This window comes from Pseudophryne corroboree, unplaced genomic scaffold, assembly GCF_028390025.1.
Source record: "Pseudophryne corroboree isolate aPseCor3 unplaced genomic scaffold, aPseCor3.hap2 scaffold_129, whole genome shotgun sequence".
Classification (NCBI taxonomy): domain Eukaryota; kingdom Metazoa; phylum Chordata; class Amphibia; order Anura; family Myobatrachidae; genus Pseudophryne; species Pseudophryne corroboree.
Genome location: NW_026967915.1, coordinates 1,067,413 through 1,086,714, shown reverse-complemented (window position 1 = coordinate 1,086,714; position 19,302 = coordinate 1,067,413). Strand labels below are relative to the sequence as shown.

At 34.5% G+C, this 19,302-nt stretch overlaps 1 non-coding gene across 1 annotated transcript; it reads left to right on the top strand.

Annotated features, from left to right (window-relative positions):
- Positions 1 to 163: 163 nt before the first annotated feature.
- Positions 164 to 236, top strand: TRNAW-CCA (transfer RNA tryptophan (anticodon CCA)). The gene has a single exon. It is a non-coding gene; the product is annotated as a tRNA-Trp (tRNA).
- The last annotated feature ends 19,066 nt before the right edge of the window (positions 237 to 19,302 follow it).

The window sequence follows — 19,302 nt, the reverse complement described above, 5'->3', positions numbered from 1 at the left end:
TTGCAATAGAGCATGATAATCCATACTGGCAGCTGTGGATAGTACCAGCACATTTCATGCTGGACTTGGTAATGCAAAGAACACAGTAAACAGCTTCACTTTTTCTCAAAAATAAATAATTGACTATTAAAAACCTATCAGTCTTGAAGGAGAAAGTCAGTAAGCCCCAGTGGCCTAATGGATAAGGCACTGGCCTCCAAAGCCAGGGATTGTGGGTTCAAGTCCCATCTGGGGTGGAACTCATTAAAGCAGCTGTGTCGTCACTAGTGTTGATATTTTATCCTTGCTTCAACTGTACAACAGTCTTGTAGTGTTTAGATTGCAAAAACATGACCACAGAAGCTAAAAATTACATTTATTATAACATTGTTGTGGTTTTTTGTTTACTTTTCTATCACTGTGGAAAGCTTATTCAAGTGCCATCTGGCATGCATGATCCTTTGTTGCTCATCATTCATCACCAAAAATGATTTTCTTTTTAAATTCTTATGACTGTACTGATTGTATTGAATAAAATCCACATCTAGCATAACTGTTTTATGCTGCAAAGTGCTCCAGTGGTGCAATTGGACAGCGCGTGGTACTTATAAGACAGTATCTGTTGAGCAATGTCAAGGTTGTGAATTCAAGTCTCACCTGAAGCAGTTTTGTTTACAGTTTTTTTCCTTTTTCTTATGTCATTAGTCATTGATTATAATCTTCTACCTTAATATTTAATATAATATTACAAAGGATGGAAGAAAGAAAGAAAGAAAGAAAGAAAGAAAGAAAGAAAGAAAGAAAGAAAGAAAAAAAAAAACACAAATATGATTGTGAATTTAAGTTGTCAGCACACATCTGCTTTGGTTCAAATGCACTGCATATCTTCCTTCAGTCAGCCAACAAAACAGCAATTGAAAAGATTAACACACTGTTGGTAAAGCAGTTGCATCAAATAGATTTTTTGCAATATAGCATGATAATCCATACTGACAGCTCTGGATAGTACCAGCACATTTCTTGCAGGACTTGGTAATGCAAAGAACACAGTAAACAGCTTCACTTTTTCTCAAAAATAAATAATTGACTATTAAAAACCTATCAATCTTGAAGGAGAATGTCAGTAAGCCCCAGTGGCCTAATGGATAAGACACTGGCCTTCTAAGCCAGGGATTGTGTGTTCAAGTCCCATCTGTGGTGGAACTCATTAAAGCAGCTGTGTCGTCACTAGAGTTGATATTTTATCCTTGCTTCAACTGTACAAACAGTCTTGTAGTGTTTAGATTGCAAAAACATGACCACAGAAGCTAAAAATGACATTTATTATAACATTGTTGTAGTTTTTTTGTTTACTTTTCTATCACTGTGGAAAGCTTATTCAAGTGCCATCTGGCATGCATGATCCTTTGTTGCTCATCATTCATCACCAAAAATGATTTTCTTTTTAAATTCTTATGACTGTACTGATTGTATTGAATAAAATCCACATCTAGCATAACTGTTTTATGCTGCAAAGTGCTCCAGTGGTGCAATTGGTCAGAGCGTGGTACTTATAAGACAGTATCTGTTGAGCAATATCAAGGTTGTGAATTCAAGCCTCACCTGGAGCAGTTTTGTTTACAGTTTTTTTCCTTTTTCTTATGTCATTAGTCATTGATTATAATCTTCTACCTTAATATTTAATATGATATTACAAAGGATGGAAGAAAGAAAGAAAGAAAGAAAGAAAGAAAGAAAGAAAGAAAGAAAGAAAGAAAGAAAGAAAGAAAGAAAGAAAGAAAGAAAGAAAGAAAGAAAGAAAGAAAAAACACAAATATGATTGTGAATTTAAGTTGTCAGCACACATCTGCTTTGGTTCAAATGCACTGCATATCTTCCTTCAGTCAGCCAACAAAACAGCAATTGAAAAGATTAACACACTGTTGGTAAAGCAGTTGCATCAAATAGATTTTTTGCAATATAGCATGATAATCCATACTGACAGCTCTGGATGGTACCAGCACATTTCTTGCTGGACTTGGTAATGCAAAGAACACAGTAAACAGCTTCACTTTTTCTCAAAAATAAATAATTAACTATTAAAAACCTATCAGTCTTGACTAAGAAAGTCAGTAAGCACCAGTGGCCTAATGGATAAGGCACTGGCCTCCTAAAACAGGGATTGTGGGTTCAAGTCCTATCTGGGGTGGAACTTATTAAAGCAGCTGTGTCGTCACTAGAGTTGATATTTTATCCTTGCTTCAACTGTACAACAGTCTTGCAGTGTTTAGATTGCAAAAACATGACCACTGAAGCTAAAAATGACATTTATTATAACATTGTTGTGTTTTTTTTTATACTTTTCTATCACTGTGGAAAGCTTATTCAAGTGCCATCTGGCATGCACGATCCTTTGTTGCTCATCATTCATCACCAAAAATTATTTTCTTTTTAAATTCTTATGACTGTACTGATTGTATTGAATAAAATCCACATCTAGCATAACTGTTTTATGCTGCAAAGTGCTCCAGTGGTGCAATTGGTCAGAGCGTGGTACTTATAAGACAGTATCTGTTGAGCAATATCAAGGTTGTGAATTCAAGCCTCACCTGGAGCAGTTTTGTTTACAGTTTTTTTCCTTTTTCTTATGTCATTAGTCATTGAATATAATCTTCTACCTTAATATTTAATATGATATTACAAAGGATGGAAGAAAGAAAGAAAGAAAGAAAGAAAGAAAGAAAGAAAGAAAGAAAGAAAGAAAGAAAGAAAGAACACAAACATGATTGTGAATTTAAGTTGTCAGCACACATCTGCTTTGGTTCAAATGCACTGCATATCTTCCTTCAGTCAGCCAACAAAACAATAATGGAAAAGATTAACATACTGAAGGTAAAGCTGTTGCATCAAATAGATTTTTTGCAATAGAGCATGATAATCCATACTGGCAGCTCTGGATAGTACCAGCACATTTCATGCTGGACTTGGTAATGCAAAGAACACAGTAAACAGCTTCACTTTTTCTCAAAAATAAATATTTGACTATTAAAAACCTATCAGTCCTGAAAGAGAACGTCAGTAAGCCCCAGTGTCCTAATGGATAAGGCACTGGCTTCCAAACCAGGGATTGTGGGTTCAAGTCCCATCTGGGGTGGAACTCATTAAAGCAGCTGTGTCGTCACTAGAGTTGAAATTTTATCCTTGCTTCAACTGTACAACAGTCTTGTAGTGTTTAAATTGCAAAAACATGACCACAGAAGCTAAAAATTACATTTATTATAACATTGTTGTGGGTTTTTTTTTTACTTTTCTATCACTGTGGAAAGCTTATTCAAGTGCCATCTGGCATGCATGATCCTTTGTTGCTCATCATTCATCACCAAAAATGATTTTCTTTTTAAATTCTTATGACTGTACTGATTGTATTGAATAAAATCCACATCTAGCATAACTGTTTTATGCTGCAAAGTGCTCCAGTGGTGCAATTGGTCAGCGCGTGGTACTTATAAGACAGTATCTGTTGAGCAATGTCGAGTTTGTGAATTCAAACCTCACCTGGAGCAGCTTTGTTTACAGTTTTTTTCCTTTTTCTTATGTCATTAGTCATTGATTATAATCTTCTATCTTAATATTTAATATGATATTATAAAGAATGGAAGAAAGAAAGAAAGAAAGAAAGAAAGAAAGAAAGAAAGAAAGAAAGAAAGAAAGAAAGAAAGAAAGAAAGAAAGAAAGAAAAAACACAAACATGATTGTGAATTTAAGTTGTCAGCACACGTCTGCTTTGGTTCAAATGCACTGCATATATTCCTTCAGTCAGCCAACAAAACAGCAATCAAAAATATTAGCACACTGGTGGTAAAGCAGTTGCATCAAATAGATTTTTTGCAATATAGCATGATAATCCATACTGACAGCTCTGGATAGTACCAGCACATTTCTTGCTTGGTTTGGTAATGCAAAGAACACAGTAAACAGCTTCATTATTTCTCAAAAATACATAATTGACTATTAAAAACCTATCAGTCTTCAATGAGAACATCAGTAAGCCACAGTGGCCTAATGGATAAGGCACTGACCTCCTAAGCCAGGGATTGTGGGTTCAAGTCCCATCTTGGGTGGAAGTCATTAAAACAGCTGTGTCGTCACTAGAGTTAATATTTTATCCTTGATTCAACTGTACAACAGTCTTGTAGTGTTTAGATTGCAAAAACATGACCACAGAAGCTAAAAATGACATTTATTATAACATTGTTGTGTTTTTTTTTTAACTTTTCTATCACTGTGGACAGCTTATTCAAGTGCCATTTGCATGCATGTTCCTTTGTTGCTCATCATTCATCACCAAAAATGATTTTCTTAATAAATTTATTGACTGTACTGATTGTATTGAATAAAATCCACATCTAGCATAACCGTTTTATGCTGCTAAGTACTCCAGTGGTGCAATTGGACAGCGCGTGGTACTTATAAGACAGTATCTGTTGAGCAATGTCGAGTTTGTGAATTCAAGCCTCACCTGGAGCAGCTTTGTTTACAGTTTTTTTCCTTTTTCTTATGTCATTAGTCATTGATTATAATCTTCTGCCTTAATATTTAATATGATATTACAAAGGATGGAAGAAAGAAAGAAAGAAAGAAAGAAAGAAAGAAAGAAAGAAAGAAAGAAAGAAAGAAAGAAAGAAAGAAAGAAAGAAAGAAAGAAAGAAAGAAAAAACACAAACATGATTGTGAATTTAAGTTGTCAGCACACATCTGCTTTGGTTCAAATGCACTGCATATCTTCCTTCAGTCAGCCAACAAAACAGCAATTGAAAAGATTAACACACTGTTGGTAAAGCAGTTGCATCAAATAGATTTTTTGCAATATAGCATGATAATCCATACTGACAGCTCTGGATAGTACCAGCACATTTCTTGCTGGACTTGGTAATGCAAAGAACACAGTAAACAGCTTCACTTTATCTCAAAAATTAATAATTGACTATTAAAAACCTATCAGTCTAGAACGAGAAAGTCAGTAAGCCCCAGTGGCCTAATGGATAAGGCACTGGCCTCTTAAACCAGGGATTGTGGGTTCAAGTTGCATCTGGGGTGGAACTCATTAAAGTACCTGTGTCGTCACTAGAGTTTATATCTTATCCTTGCTTCAACTGTACAACAGTCTTGTAGTGTTTAGATTGCAAAAACATGACCACAGAAGCTAAAAATGACATTTATTATAACATTGTTGTTTTTTTTTGTTTACTTTTCTATCACTGTGGAAAGATTATTCAAGTGCCATCTGGCATGCATGATCCTTTGTTGCTCATCATTCATCACCAAAAATGATTTTCTTTTTAAATTCTTATGACTGTACTGATTGTATTGAATAAAATCCACATCTAGCATAACTGTTTTATGCTGCAAAGTGCTCCAGTGGTGCAATTAGTCAGAGCGAGGTACTTATAAGACAGTATATGTTGAGCAATATCAAGGTTGTGAATTCAAGTCTCACCTGAAGCAGTTTTGTTTACAGTTTTTTTCCTTTTTCTTATGTCATTAGTCATTGATTATAATCTTCTACCTTAATATTTAATATGATATTACAAAGGATGGAAGAAAGAAAGAAAGAAAGAAAGAAAGAAAGAAAGAAAGAAAGAAAGAAAGAAAGAAAGAAAGAAAGAAAGAAAGAAAGAAAGAAAGAAAGAAAGAAAGAAAAAACACAAACATGATTGTGAATTTAAGTTGTCAGCACACATCTGCTTTGGTTCAAATGCACTGCATATCTTCCTTCAGTCAGCCAACAAAACAGCAATTGAAAAGATTAAGACACTGTTGGTAAAGAAGTTGCATCAAAAAGATTTTTTGCAATATAGCATGATAATCCATACTGACAGCTCTGGATAGTACCAGCACATTTCTTGCTGGACTTGGTAATGCAAAGAACACAGTAAACAGCTTTACTTTTTCTCAAAAATAAATAATTGACTATTAAAAACCTATCAGTCTTGAAGTAGAAAGTCAGTAAGCACCAGTGGCCTAATGGATAAGGCACTGGCCTCCTAAAACAGGGATTGTGGGTTCAAGTCCTATCTGGGGTGGAACTCATTAAAGCAGCTGTGTTGTCATTAGAGTTGATATTTTATCCTTGCTTCAACTGTACAACAGTCTTGTAGTGTTTAGATTGCAAAAACATGACCACAGAAGCTAAAAATGACATTTATTATAACATTGTTGTGGGTTTTTTTTTTACTTTTCTATCACTGTGGAAAGCTTATTCAAGTGCCATCTGGCATGCACGATCCTTTGTTGCTCATCATTCATCACCAAAAATGATTTTCTTTTTAAATTCTTATGACTGTACTGATTGTATTGAATAAAATCCACATCTAGCATAACTGTTTTATGCTGCAAAGTGCTCCAGTGGTGCAAGTGGTCAGAGCGTGGTACTTATAAGACAGTATCTGTTGAGCAATATCAAGGTTTTGAATAAAATTCAAATTTAGCATAACTGTTTTATGCTTCAAAGTGCTCCAGTGGTGCAATTGGACAGCGCGTGGTACTTATAAGACAGTATCTGTTGAGCAATGTCAAGGTTGTGAATTCATGTCTCACCTGAAGCAGTTTTGTTTACAGTTTTTTTCCTTTTTCTTATGTCATTAGTCATTGATCATAATCTTCTACCTTAATATTTAATATGATATTACAAAGGATGAAAGAAAGAAAGAAAGAAAGAAAGAAAGAAAGAAAGAAAGAAAGAAAGAAAGAAAGAAAGAAAAAACACAAATATGATTGTGAATTTAAGTTGTCAGCACAGATCTGCTTTGGTTCAAATGCACTGCATATCTTCCTTCAGTCAGCCAACAAAACAGCAATTGAAAAGATTAACAAACTGTTGGTAAAGCAGTTGCATCAAATAGATTTTTTGCAATATAGCATGATAATCCATACTGACAGCTCTGGATAGTACCAGCACATTTCTTGCTGGACTTGGTAATGCAAAGAACACAGTAAACAGCTTTACTTTTTTTCAAAAATAAATAATTGACTATTAAAAACCTATCAGTCTTGACTAAGAAAGTCAGTAAGCACCAGTGGCCTAATGGATAAGGCACTGGCCTCCTAAAATAGGGATAGTGGGTTCAAGTCCTATATGGGGTGGAACTCATTAAAGCAGCTGTGTCATCACTAGAGTTGATATTTTATCCTTGCTTCAACTGTACAACAGTCTTGTAGTGTTTAGATTGCAAAAACATGACCACAGAAGCTAAAAATGACATTTATTATAACATTGTTGTGGGTTTTTTTTTTACTTTTCTATCACTGTGGAAAGCTTATTCAAGTGCCATCTGGCATGCATGATCCTTTGTTGCTCATCATTCATCACCAAAAATGATTTTCTTTTTAAATTCTTATGACTGTACTGATTGTATTGAATAAAATCCACATCTAGCATAACTGTTTTATGCTGCAAAGTGCTCCAGTGGTGCAATTGGTCAGAGCGTGGTACTTATAAGACAGTATCTGTTGAGCAATATCAAGGTTGTGAATTCAAGCCTCACCTGGAGCAGTTTTGTTTACAGTTTTTTTCCTTTTTCTTATGTCATTAGTCATTGATTATAATCTTCTACCTTAATATTTAATATGATATTACAAAGGATGGAAGAAAGAAAGAAAGAAAGAAAGAAAGAAAGAAAGAAAGAAAGAAAGAAAGAAAGAAAAAACACAAACTTGATTGTGAATTTAAGTTGTCAGCACACATCTGCTTTGGTTCAAATGCACTGCATATCTTCCTTCAGTCAGCCAACAAAACAGCAATTGAAAAGATTAACACACTGTTGGTAAAGCAGTTGCATCAAATAGATTTTTTGCAATATAGCATGATAATCCATACTGACAGCTCTGGATAGGTCCAGCATATTTCTTGCTGGACTTGGTAATGCAAAGAACACAGTAAACAGCTTTACTTTTTCTCAAAAATAAATAATTGACTATTAAAAACCTATCAGTCTTGACTAAGAAAGTCAGTAAGCACCAGTGGCCTAATGGATAAGGCACTGGCCTCCTAAAACAGGGATTGTGGGTTAAAGTCCTATCTGGTGTGGAACTCATTAAAGCAGCTGTGTCGTCACTAGAGTTGATATTTTATCCTTGCTTCAACTGTACAACAGTCTTGTAGTGTTTAGATTGCAAAAACATGACCACAGAAGCTAAAAATGACATTTATTATAACATTGTTGTTGTTTTTTGTTTACTTTTCTATCACTGTGGAAAGCTTATTCAAGTGCCATCTGGCATGCATGATCCTTTGTTGCTCATCATTCATCACCAAAAATGATTTTCTTTTTAAATTCTTATGACTGTACTGATTGTATTGAATAAAATCCACATCTAGCATAACTGTTTTATGCTGCAAAGTGCTCCAGTGGTGCAATTAGTCAGAGCGTGGTACTTATAAGACAGTATATGTTGAGCAATATCAAGGTTGTGAATTCAAGTCTCACCTGAAGCAGTTTTGTTTACAGTTTTTTTCCTTTTTCTTATGTCATTAGTCATTGATTATAATCTTCTACCTTAATATTTAATATGATATTACAAAGGATGGAAGAAAGAAAGAAAGAAAGAAAGAAAGAAAGAAAGAAAGAAAGAAAGAAAGAAAGAAAGAAAGAAAGAAAGAAAGAAAGAAAAAACACAATTATGATTGTGAATTTAAGTTGTCAGCACACATCTGCTTTGGTTCAAATGCACTGCATATCTTCCTTCAGTCAGCCAACAAAACAGCAATTGAAAAGATTAACACACTGTTGGTAAAGCAGTTGCATCAAAAAGATTTTTTGCAATATAGCATGATAATCCATACTGACAGCTCTGGATAGTACCAGCACATTTCTTGCTGGACTTGGTAATGCAAAGAACACAGTAAACAGCTTCACTTTTTCTCAAAAATAAATAATTAACTATTAAAAACCTATCAGTCTTGACTAAGAAAGTCAGTAAGCACCAGTGGCCTAATGGATGAGGCACTGGCCTCCTAAAACAGGGATTGTGGGTTCAAGTCCTATCTGGGGTGGAACTTATTAAAGCAGCTGTGTTGTCGCCAGAGTTGATATTTTATCCTTGCTTCAACTGTACAACAGTCTTGCAGTGTTTAGATTGCAAAAACATGACCACTGAAGCTAAAAATGACATTTATTATAACATTGTTGTGTTTTTTTTTTATACTTTTCTATCACTGTGGAAAGCTTATTCAAGTGCCATCTGGCATGCACGATCCTTTGTTGCTCATCATTCATCACCAAAAATTATTTTCTTTTTAAATTCTTATGACTGTACTGATTGTATTGAATAAAATCCACATCTAGCATAACTGTTTTATGCTGCAAAGTGCTCCAGTGGTGCAATTGGTCAGAACATGGTACTTATAAGACAGTATCTGTTGAGCAATATCAAGGTTGTGAATTCAAGCCTCACCTGGAGCAGTTTTGTTTACAGTTTTTTTCCTTTTTCTTATGTCATTAGTCATTGATTATAATCTTCTACCTTAATATTTAATATGATATTACAAAGGATGGAAGAAAGAAAGAAAGAAAGAAAGAAAGAAAGAAAGAAAGAAAGAAAGAAAGAAAGAAAGAAAGAAAGAAAGAAAGAAAGAAAGAAAGAAAGAAAGAAAGAAAGAAAGAAAAAGAAAAAACACAAACATGATTGTGAATTTAAGTTGTCAGCACACATCTGCTTTGGTTCAAATGCACTGCATATCTTCCTTCAGTCAGCCAACAAAACAATAATGGAAAAGATTAACATACTGTAGGTAAAGCTGTTGCATCAAATAGATTTTTTGCAATAGAGCATGATAATCCATACTGGCTGCTCTGGATAGTACCAGCACATTTCATGCTGGACTTGGTAATGCAAAGAACACAGTAAACAGCTTCACTTTTTCTCAAAAATAAATAATTGACTATTAAAAACCTATCAGTCCTGAAGGAGAAAGTCAGTAAGCCCCAGTGGCCTAATGGATAAGGCACTGGCCTCCAAACCAGGGATTGTGGGTTCAAGTCCCATCTGGGGTGGAACTCATTAAAGCAGCTGTGTCATCACTAGAGTTGATATTTTATCCTTGCTTCAACTGTACAACAGTCTTTTAGTGTTTAAATTGCAAAAACATGACCACAGAAGCTAAAAATTACATTTATTATAACATTGTTGTGGGTTTATTTTTTTACTTTTCTATCACTGTGGAAAGCTTATTCAAGTGCCATCTGGCATGCATGATCCTTTGTTGCTCATCATTCATCACCAAAAATGATTTTCTTTTTAAATTCTTATGACTGTACTGATTGTATTGAATAAAATCCACATCTAGCATAACTGTTTTATTCTGCAAAGTGCTCCAGTGGTGCAATTGGTCAGCGCGTGGTACTTATAAGACAGTATCTGTTGAGCAATGTCGAGTTTGTGAATTCAAACCTCACCTGGAGCAGCTTTGTTTACAGTTTTTTTCCTTTTTCTTATGTCATTAGTCATTGATTATAATCTTCTACCTTAATATTTAATATGATATTATAAAGAATGGAAAAAAGAAAGAAAGAAAGAAAGAAAGAAAGAAAGAAAGAAAGAAAGAAAGAAAGAAAGAAAGAAAAAACACAAACATGATTGTGAATTTAAGTTGTCAGCACACGTCTGCTTTGGTTCAAATGCACTGCATATATTCCTTCAGTCAGCCAACAAAACAGCAATCAAAAATATTAGCACACTGGTGGTAAAGCAGTTGCATCAAATAGATTTTTTGCAATATAGCATGATAATCCATACTGACAGCTCTGGATAGTACCAGCACATTTCTTGCTTGATTTGGTAATGCAAAGAACACAGTAAACAGCTTCACTATTTCTCCAAAATACATAATTGACTATTAAAAACCTATCAGTCTTCAATGAGAACATCAGTAAGCCACAGTGGCCTAATGGATAAGCCACTGACCTCCAAAACCAGGGATTGTGGGTTCAAGTCCCATCTTGGGTGGAAGTCATTAAAACAGCTGTGTCGTCACTAGAGTTAATATTTTATCCTTGCTTCAACTGTACAACAGTCTTGTAGTGTTTAAATTGCAAAAACATGACCACAGAAGCTAAAAATTACATTTATTATAACATTGTTGTGGGGTTTTTTTATACTTTTCTATCACTGTGGAAAGCTTATTCAAGTGCCATCTGGCATGCATGATCCTTTGTTGCTCATCATTCATCACCAAAAATGATTTTCTTTTTAAATTCTTATGACTGTACTGATTGTATTGAATAAAATCCACATCTAGCATAACTGTTTTATGCTGCAAAGTGCTCCAGTGGTGCAATTGGTCAGCGCGTGGTACTTATAAGACAGTATCTGTTGAGCAATGTCGAGTTTGTGAATTCAAACCTCACCTGGAGCAGCTTTGTTTACAGTTTTTTTCCTTTTTCTTATGTCATTAGACATTGATTATAATCTTCTACCTTAATATTTAATATGATATTATAAAGAATGGAAGAAAGAAAGAAAGAAAGAAAGAAAGAAAGAAAGAAAGAAAGAAAGAAAGAAAGAAAGAAAGAAAGAAAAAACACAAACATGATTGTGAATTTAAGTTGTCAGCACACGTCTGCTTTGGTTCAAATGCACTGCATATATTCCTTCAGTCAGCCAACAAAACAGCAATCAAAAATATTAGCACACTGGTGGTAAAGCAGTTGCATCAAATAGATTTTTTGCAATATAGCATGATAATCCATACTGACAGCTCTGGATAGTACCAGCACATTTCTTGCTTGATTTGGTAATGCAAAGAACACAGTAAACAGCTTCACTATTTCTTAAAAATACATAATTGACTATTAAAAACCTATCAGTCTTCAATGAGAACACCAGTAAGCCACAGTGGCCTAATGGATAAGGCACTGGCCTCCTAAAACAGGGATTGTGGGTTCAAGTCCTATCTGGGGTGGAACTCATTAAAGCAGCTGTGTCGTCACTAGAGTTGATATTTTATCCTTGCTTCAACTGTACAACAGTCTTGTAGTGTTTAGATTGCAAAAACATGACCACAGAAGCTAAAAATGACATTTATTATAACATTGTTGTGGGTTTTTTTTTTACTTTTCTATCACTGTGGAAAGCTTATTCAAGTGCCATCTGGCATGCACGATCCTTTGTTGCTCATCATTCATCACCAAAAATGATTTTCTTTTTAAATTCTTATGACTGTAGTGATTGTATTGAATAAAATCCACATCTAGCATAACTGTTTTATGCTGCAAAGTGCTCCAGTGGTGCAAGTGGTCAGAGCGTGGTACTTATAAGACTGTATCTGTTGAGCAATATTAAGGTTGTGAATAAAATTCAAATTTAGCATAACTGTTTTATGCTTCAAAGTGCTCCAGTGGTGCAATTGGACAGCGCGTGGTACTTATAAGACAGTATCTGTTGAGCAATGTCAAGGTTGTGAATTCAAGTCTCACCTGAAGCAGTTTTGTTTACAGTTTTTTTCCTTTTTCTTATGTCATTAGTCATTGATTATAATCTTCTACCTTAATATTTAATATGATATTACAAAGGAAGGAAGAAAGAAAGAAAGAAAGAAAGAAAGAAAGAAAGAAAGAAAGAAAGAAAAAACACAATTATGATTGTGAATTTAAGTTGTCAGCACACATCTGCTTTGGTTCAAATGCACTGCATATCTTCCTTCAGTCAGCCAACAAAACAGCAATTGAAAAGATTAACACACTGTTGGTAAAGCAGTTGCATCAAAAAGATTTTTTGCAATATAGCATGATAATCCATACTGACAGCTCTGGATAGTATCAGCACATTTCTTGCTGGACTTGGTAATGCAAAGAACACAGTAAACAGCTTTACTTTTTCTCAAAAATAAATAATTGACTATTAAAAACCTATCAGTCTTGACTAAGAAAGTCAGTAAGCACCAGTGGCCTAATGGATAAGGCACTGGCCTCCTAAAACAGGGATTGTGGGTTCAAGTCCTATCTGGGGTGGAACTCATTAAAGCAGCTGTGTCGTCACTAGAGTTGATATTTTATCCTTGCTTCAACTGTACAACAGTCTTGTAGTGTTTAGATTGCAAAAACATGACCACAGAAGCTAAAAATGACATTTATTATAACATTGTTGTGGTTTTTTTTTTTACTTTTCTATCACTGTGGAAAGCTTATTCAAGTGCCATCTGGCATGCACGATCCTTTGTTGCTCATCATTCATCACCAAAAATGATTTTCTTTTTAAATTCTTATGACTGTACTGATTGTATTGAATAAAATCCACATCTAACATAACTGTTTTATGCTGCAAAGTGCTCCAGTGGTGCAAGTGGTCAGAGCGTGGTACTTATAAGACAGTATCTGTTGAGCAATATCAAGGTTGTGAATAAAATTCAAATTAGCATAACTGTTTTATGCTGCAAAGTGCTCCAGTGGTGCAATTGGACAGTGCGTGTTACTTATAAGACAGTATCTGTTGAGCAATGTCAAGGTTGTGAATTCAAGTCTCACCTGAAGCAGTTTTGTTTACAGTTTTTTTTCCTTTTTCTTATGTCATTAGTCATTGATTATAATCTTCTACCTAAATATTTAATATGATATTACAAAGGATGGAAGAAAGAAAGAAAGAAAGAAAGAAAGAAAGAAAGAAAGAAAGAAAGAAAGAAAGAAAGAAAGAAAGAAAGAAAGAAAAAACACAAATATGATTGTGAATTTAAGTTGTCAGCACACATCTGCTTTGGTTCAAATGCACTGCATATCTTCCTTCAGTCAGCCAACAAAACAGCAATTGAAAAGATTAACACACTGTTGGTAAAGCAGTTGCATCAAATAGATTTTTTGCAATATAGCATGATAATCCATACTGACAGCTCTGGATAGTACCAGCACATTTCTTGCTGGACTTGGTAATGCAAAGAACACAGTAAACAGCTTCACTTTTTCTCAAAAAAAAAATAATTAACTATTAAAAACCTATCAGTCTTGATTAAGAAAGTCAGTAAGCACCAGTGGCCTAATGGATAAGGCACTGGCCTCCTAAAACAGGGATTGTGGGTTCAAGTCCTATCTGGGGTGGAACTTATTAAAGCAGCTGTGTCGTCACCAGAGTTGATATTTTATCCTTGCTTCAACTGTACAACAGTCTTGCAGTGTTTAGATTGCAAATACATGACCACTGAAGCTAAAAATGACATTTATTATAACATTGTTGTGTTTTTTTTTTATACTTTTCTATCACTGTGGAAAGCTTATTCAAGTGCCATCTGGCATGCACGATCCTTTTTTGCTCATCATTCATCACCAAAAATTATTTTCTTTTTAAATTCTTATGACTGTACTGATTGTATTGAATAAAATCCACATCTAGCATAACTGTTTTATGCTGCAAAGTGCTCCAGTGGTGCAATTGGTCAGAACATGGTACTTATAAGACAGTATCTGTTGAGCAATATCAAGGTTGTGAATTCAAGCCTCACCTGGAGCAGTTTTGTTTACAGTTTTTTTCCTTTTTCTTATGTCATTAGTCATTGATTATAATCTTCTACCTTAATATTTAATATGATATTACAAAGGATGGAAGAAAGAAAGAAAGAAAGAAAGAAAGAAAGAAAGAAAGAAAGAAAGAAAGAAAGAAAGAAAGAAAGAAAGAAAGAAAGAAAAAACACAAACATGATTGTGAATTTAAGTTGTCAGCACACATCTGCTTTGGTTTAAATGCACTGCATATCTTCCTTCAGTCAGCCAACAAAACAATAATGGAAAAGATTAACATACTGTAGGTAAAGCTGTTGCATTAAATAGATTTTTTGCAATAGAGCATGATAATCCATACTGGCAGCTCTGGATAGTACCAGCACATTTCATGCTGGACTTGGTAATGCAAAGAACACAGTAAACAGCTTCACTTTTTCTCAAAAATAAATAATTGACTATTAAAAACCTATCAGTCCTGAAGGAGAAAGTCAGTAAGCCCCAGTGGCCTAATGGATAAGGCACTGGCCTCCAAACCAGGGATTGTGGGTTCAAGTCCCATCTGGGGTGGAACTCATTAAAGCAGCTGTGTCATCATTAGAGTTGATATTTTATCTTTGCTTCAACTGTACAACAGTCTTGTAGTGTTTAAATTGCAAAAACATGACCACAGAAGCTAAAAATTACATTTATTATAACATTGTTGTGGGTTTTTTTTTTACTTTTCTATCACTGTGGAAAGCTTATTCAAGTGCCATCTGGCATGCATGATCCTTTGTTGCTCATCATTCATCACCAAAAATGATTTTCTTTTTAAATTCTTATGACTGTACTGATTGTATTGAATAAAATCCACATCTAGCATAACTGTTTTATTCTGCAAAGTGCTCCAGTGGTGCAATTGGTCAGCGCGTGGTACTTATAAGACAGTATCTGTTGAGCAATGTCGAGTTTGTGAATTCAAACCTCACCTGGAGCAGCTTTGTTTACAGTTTTTTTCCTTTTTCTTATGTCATTAGTCATTGATTATAATCTTCTACCTTAATATTTAATATGATATTATAAAGAATGGAAGAAAGAAAGAAAGAAAGAAAGAAAGAAAGAAAGAAAGAAAGAAAAAACACAAACATGATTGTGAATTTAAGTTGTCAGCACACGTCTGCTTTGGTTCAAATGCACTGCATATATTCCTTCAGTCAGCCAACAAAACAGCAATCAAAAATATTAGCACACTGGTGGTAAAGCAGTTGCATCAAATAGATTTTTTGCAATATAGCATGATAATCCATACTGACAGCTCTGGATAGTACCAGCACATTTCTTGCTTGATTTGGTAATGCAAAGAACACAGTAAACAGCTTCACTATTTCTCCAAAATACATAATTGACTATTAAAAACCTATCAGTCTTCAATGAGAACATCAGTAAGCCACAGTGGTCTAATGGATAAGCCACTGACCTCCAAAGCCAGGGATTGTGGGTTCAAGTCCCATCTTGGGTGGAAGTCATTAAAACAGCTGTGTCGTCACTAGAGTTAATATTTTATCCTTGCTTCAACTGTACAACAGTCTTGTAGTGTTTAAATTGCAAAAACATGACCACAGAAGCTAATAATTACATTTATTATAACATTGTTGTGGGGTTTTTTTTATACTTTTCTATCACTGTGGAAAGCTTATTCAAGTGCCATCTGGCATGCATGATCCTTTGTTGCTCATAATTCATCACCAAAAATGATTTTCTTTTTAAATTCTTATGACTGTACTGATTGTATTGAATAAAATCCACATCTAGCATAACTGTTTTATGCTGCAAAGTGCTCCAGTGGTGCAATTGGTCAGCGCGTGGTACTTATAAGACAGTATCTGTTGAGCAATGTCGAGTTTGTGAATTCAAACCTCACCTGGAGCAGCTTTGTTTACAGTTTTTTTCCTTTTTCTTATGTCATTAGACATTGATTATAATCTTCTACCTTAATATTTAATATGATATTATAAAGAATGGAAGAATAAAAGAAAGAAAGAAAGAAAGAAAGAAAGAAAGAAAGAAAGAAAGAAAGAAAGAAAGAAAGAAAGAAAGAAAAAACACAAACATGATTGTGAATTTAAGTTGTCAGCACACGTCTGCTTTGGTTCAAATGCACTGCATATATTCCTTCAGTCAGCCAACAAAACAGCAATCAAAAATATTAGCACACTGGTGGTAAAGCAGTTGCATCAAATAGATTTTTTGCAATATAGCATGATAATCCATACTGACAGCTCTGGATAGTACCAGCACATTTCTTGCTTGATTTGGTAATGCAAAGAACACAGTAAACAGCTTCACTATTTCTCAAAAATGCATAATTGACTATTAAAAACCTATCAGTCTTCAATGAGAACACCAGTAAGCCACAGTGGCCTAATGGATAAGGCACTGGCCTCCTAAAACAGGGATTGTGGGTTCAAGTCCTATCTGGGGTGGAACTCATTAAAGCAGCTGTGTCGTCACTAGAGTTGATATTTTATCCTTGCTTCAACTGTACAACAGTCTTGTAGTGTTTAGATTGCAAAAACATGACCACAGAAGCTAAAAATGACATTTATTATAACATTGTTGTGTTTTTTTTTTTTACTTTTCTATCACTGTGGAAAGCTTATTCAAGTGCCATCTGGCATGCACGATCCTTTGTTGCTCATCATTCATCACCAAAAATGATTTTCTTTTTAAATTCTTATGACTGTACTGATTGTATTGAATAAAATCCACATCTAGCATAACTGTTTTATGCTGCAAAGTGCTCCAGTGGTGCAAGTGGTCAGAGCGTGGTACTTATAAGACTGTATCTGTTGAGCAATATTAAGGTTGTGAATAAAATTCAAATTTAGCATAACTGTTTTATGCTTCAAAGTGCTCCAGTGGTGCAATTGGACAGTGCGTGGTACTTATAAGACAGTATCTGTTGAGCAATGTCAAGGTTGTGAATTCAAGTCTCACCTGAAGCAGTTTTGTTTACAGTTTTTTTCCTTTTTCTTATGTCATTAGTCATTGATTATAATCTTCTACCTTAATATTTAATATGATATTACAAAGGAAGGAAGAAAGAAAGAAAGAAAGAAAGAAAGAAAGAAAGAAAGAAAGAAAGAAAGAAAGAAAGAAAGAAAGAAAAAGAAAAAACACAATTATGATTGTGAATTTAAGTTGTCAGCACACATCTGCTTTGGTTCAAATGCACTGCATATCTTCCTTCAGTCAGCCAACAAAACAGCAATTGAAAAGATTAACACACTGTTGGTAAAGCAGTTGCATCAAAAAGATTTTTTGCAATATAGCATGATAATCCATACTGACAGCTCTGGATAGTATCAGCACATTTCTTGCTGGACTTGGTAATGCAAAGAACACAGTAAACAGCTTTACTTTTTCTCAAAAATAAATAATTGACTATTAAAAACCTATCAGTCTTGACTAAGAAAGTCAGTAAGCACCAGTGGCCTAATGGATAAGGCACTGGCCTCCTAAAACAGGGATTGTGGGTTCAAGTCCTATCTGGGGTGGAACTCATTAAAGCAGCTGTGTCGTCACTAGAGTTGATATTTTATCCTTGCTTCAACTGTACAACAGTCTTGTAGTGTTTAGATTGCAAAAACATGACCACAGAAGCTAAAAATGACATTTATTATAACATTGTTGTGGTTTTTTTTTTAACTTTTCTATCACTGTGGAAAGCTTATTCAAGTGCCATCTGGCATGCACGATCCTTTGTTGCTCATCATTCATCACCAAAAATGATTTTCTTTTTAAATTCTTATGACTGTACTGATTGTATTGAATAAAATCCACATCTAACATAACTGTTTTATGCTGCAAAGTGCTCCAGTGGTGCAAGTGGTCAGAGCGTGGTACTTATAAGACAGTATCTGTTGAGCAATATCAAGGTTGTGAATAAAATTCAAATTAGCATAACTGTTTTATGCTGCAAAGTGCTCCAGTGGTGCAATTGGACAGTGCGTGTTACTTATAAGACAGTATCTGTTGAGCAATGTCAAGGTTGTGAATTCAAGTCTCACCTGAAGCAGTTTTGTTTACAGTTTTTTTCCCTTTTTCTTATGTCATTAGTCATTGATTATTATCTTCTACCTTAATATTTAATATGATATTACAAAGGATGGAAGAAAGAAAGAAAGAAAGAAAGAAAGAAAGAAAGAAAGAAAGAAAGAAAGAAAGAAAGAAAGAAAGAAAGAAAAAACACAAATATGATTGTGAATTTAAGTTGTCAGCACACATCTGCTTTGGTTCAAATGCACTGCATATCTTCCTTCAGTCAGCCAACAAAACAGCAATTGAAAAGATTAACACACTGTTGGTAAAGCAGTTGCATCAAATAGATTTTTTGCAATATAGCATGATAATCCATACTGACAGCTCTGGATAGTACCAGCACATTTCTTGCTGGACTTGGTAATGCAAAGAACACAGTAAACAGCTTCACTTTTTCTCAAAAAAAAATAATTAACTATTAAAAACCTATCAGTCTTGATTAAGAAAGTCAGTAAGCACCAGTGGCCTAATGGATAATGCACTGGCCTCCTAAAACAGGGATTGTGGGTTCAAGTCCTATCTGGGGTGGAACTTATTAAAGCAGCTGTGTCGTCACCAGAGTTGATATTTTATCCTTGCTTCAACTGTACAACAGTCTTGCAGTGTTTAGATTGCAAAAACATGACCACTGAAGCTAAAAATGACATTTATTATAACATTGTTGTGTTTTTTTTTTATACTTTTCTATCACTGTGGAAAGCTTATTCAAGTGCCATCTGGCATGCACGATCCTTTTTTGCTCATCATTCATCACCAAAAATTATTTTCTTTTTAAATTCTT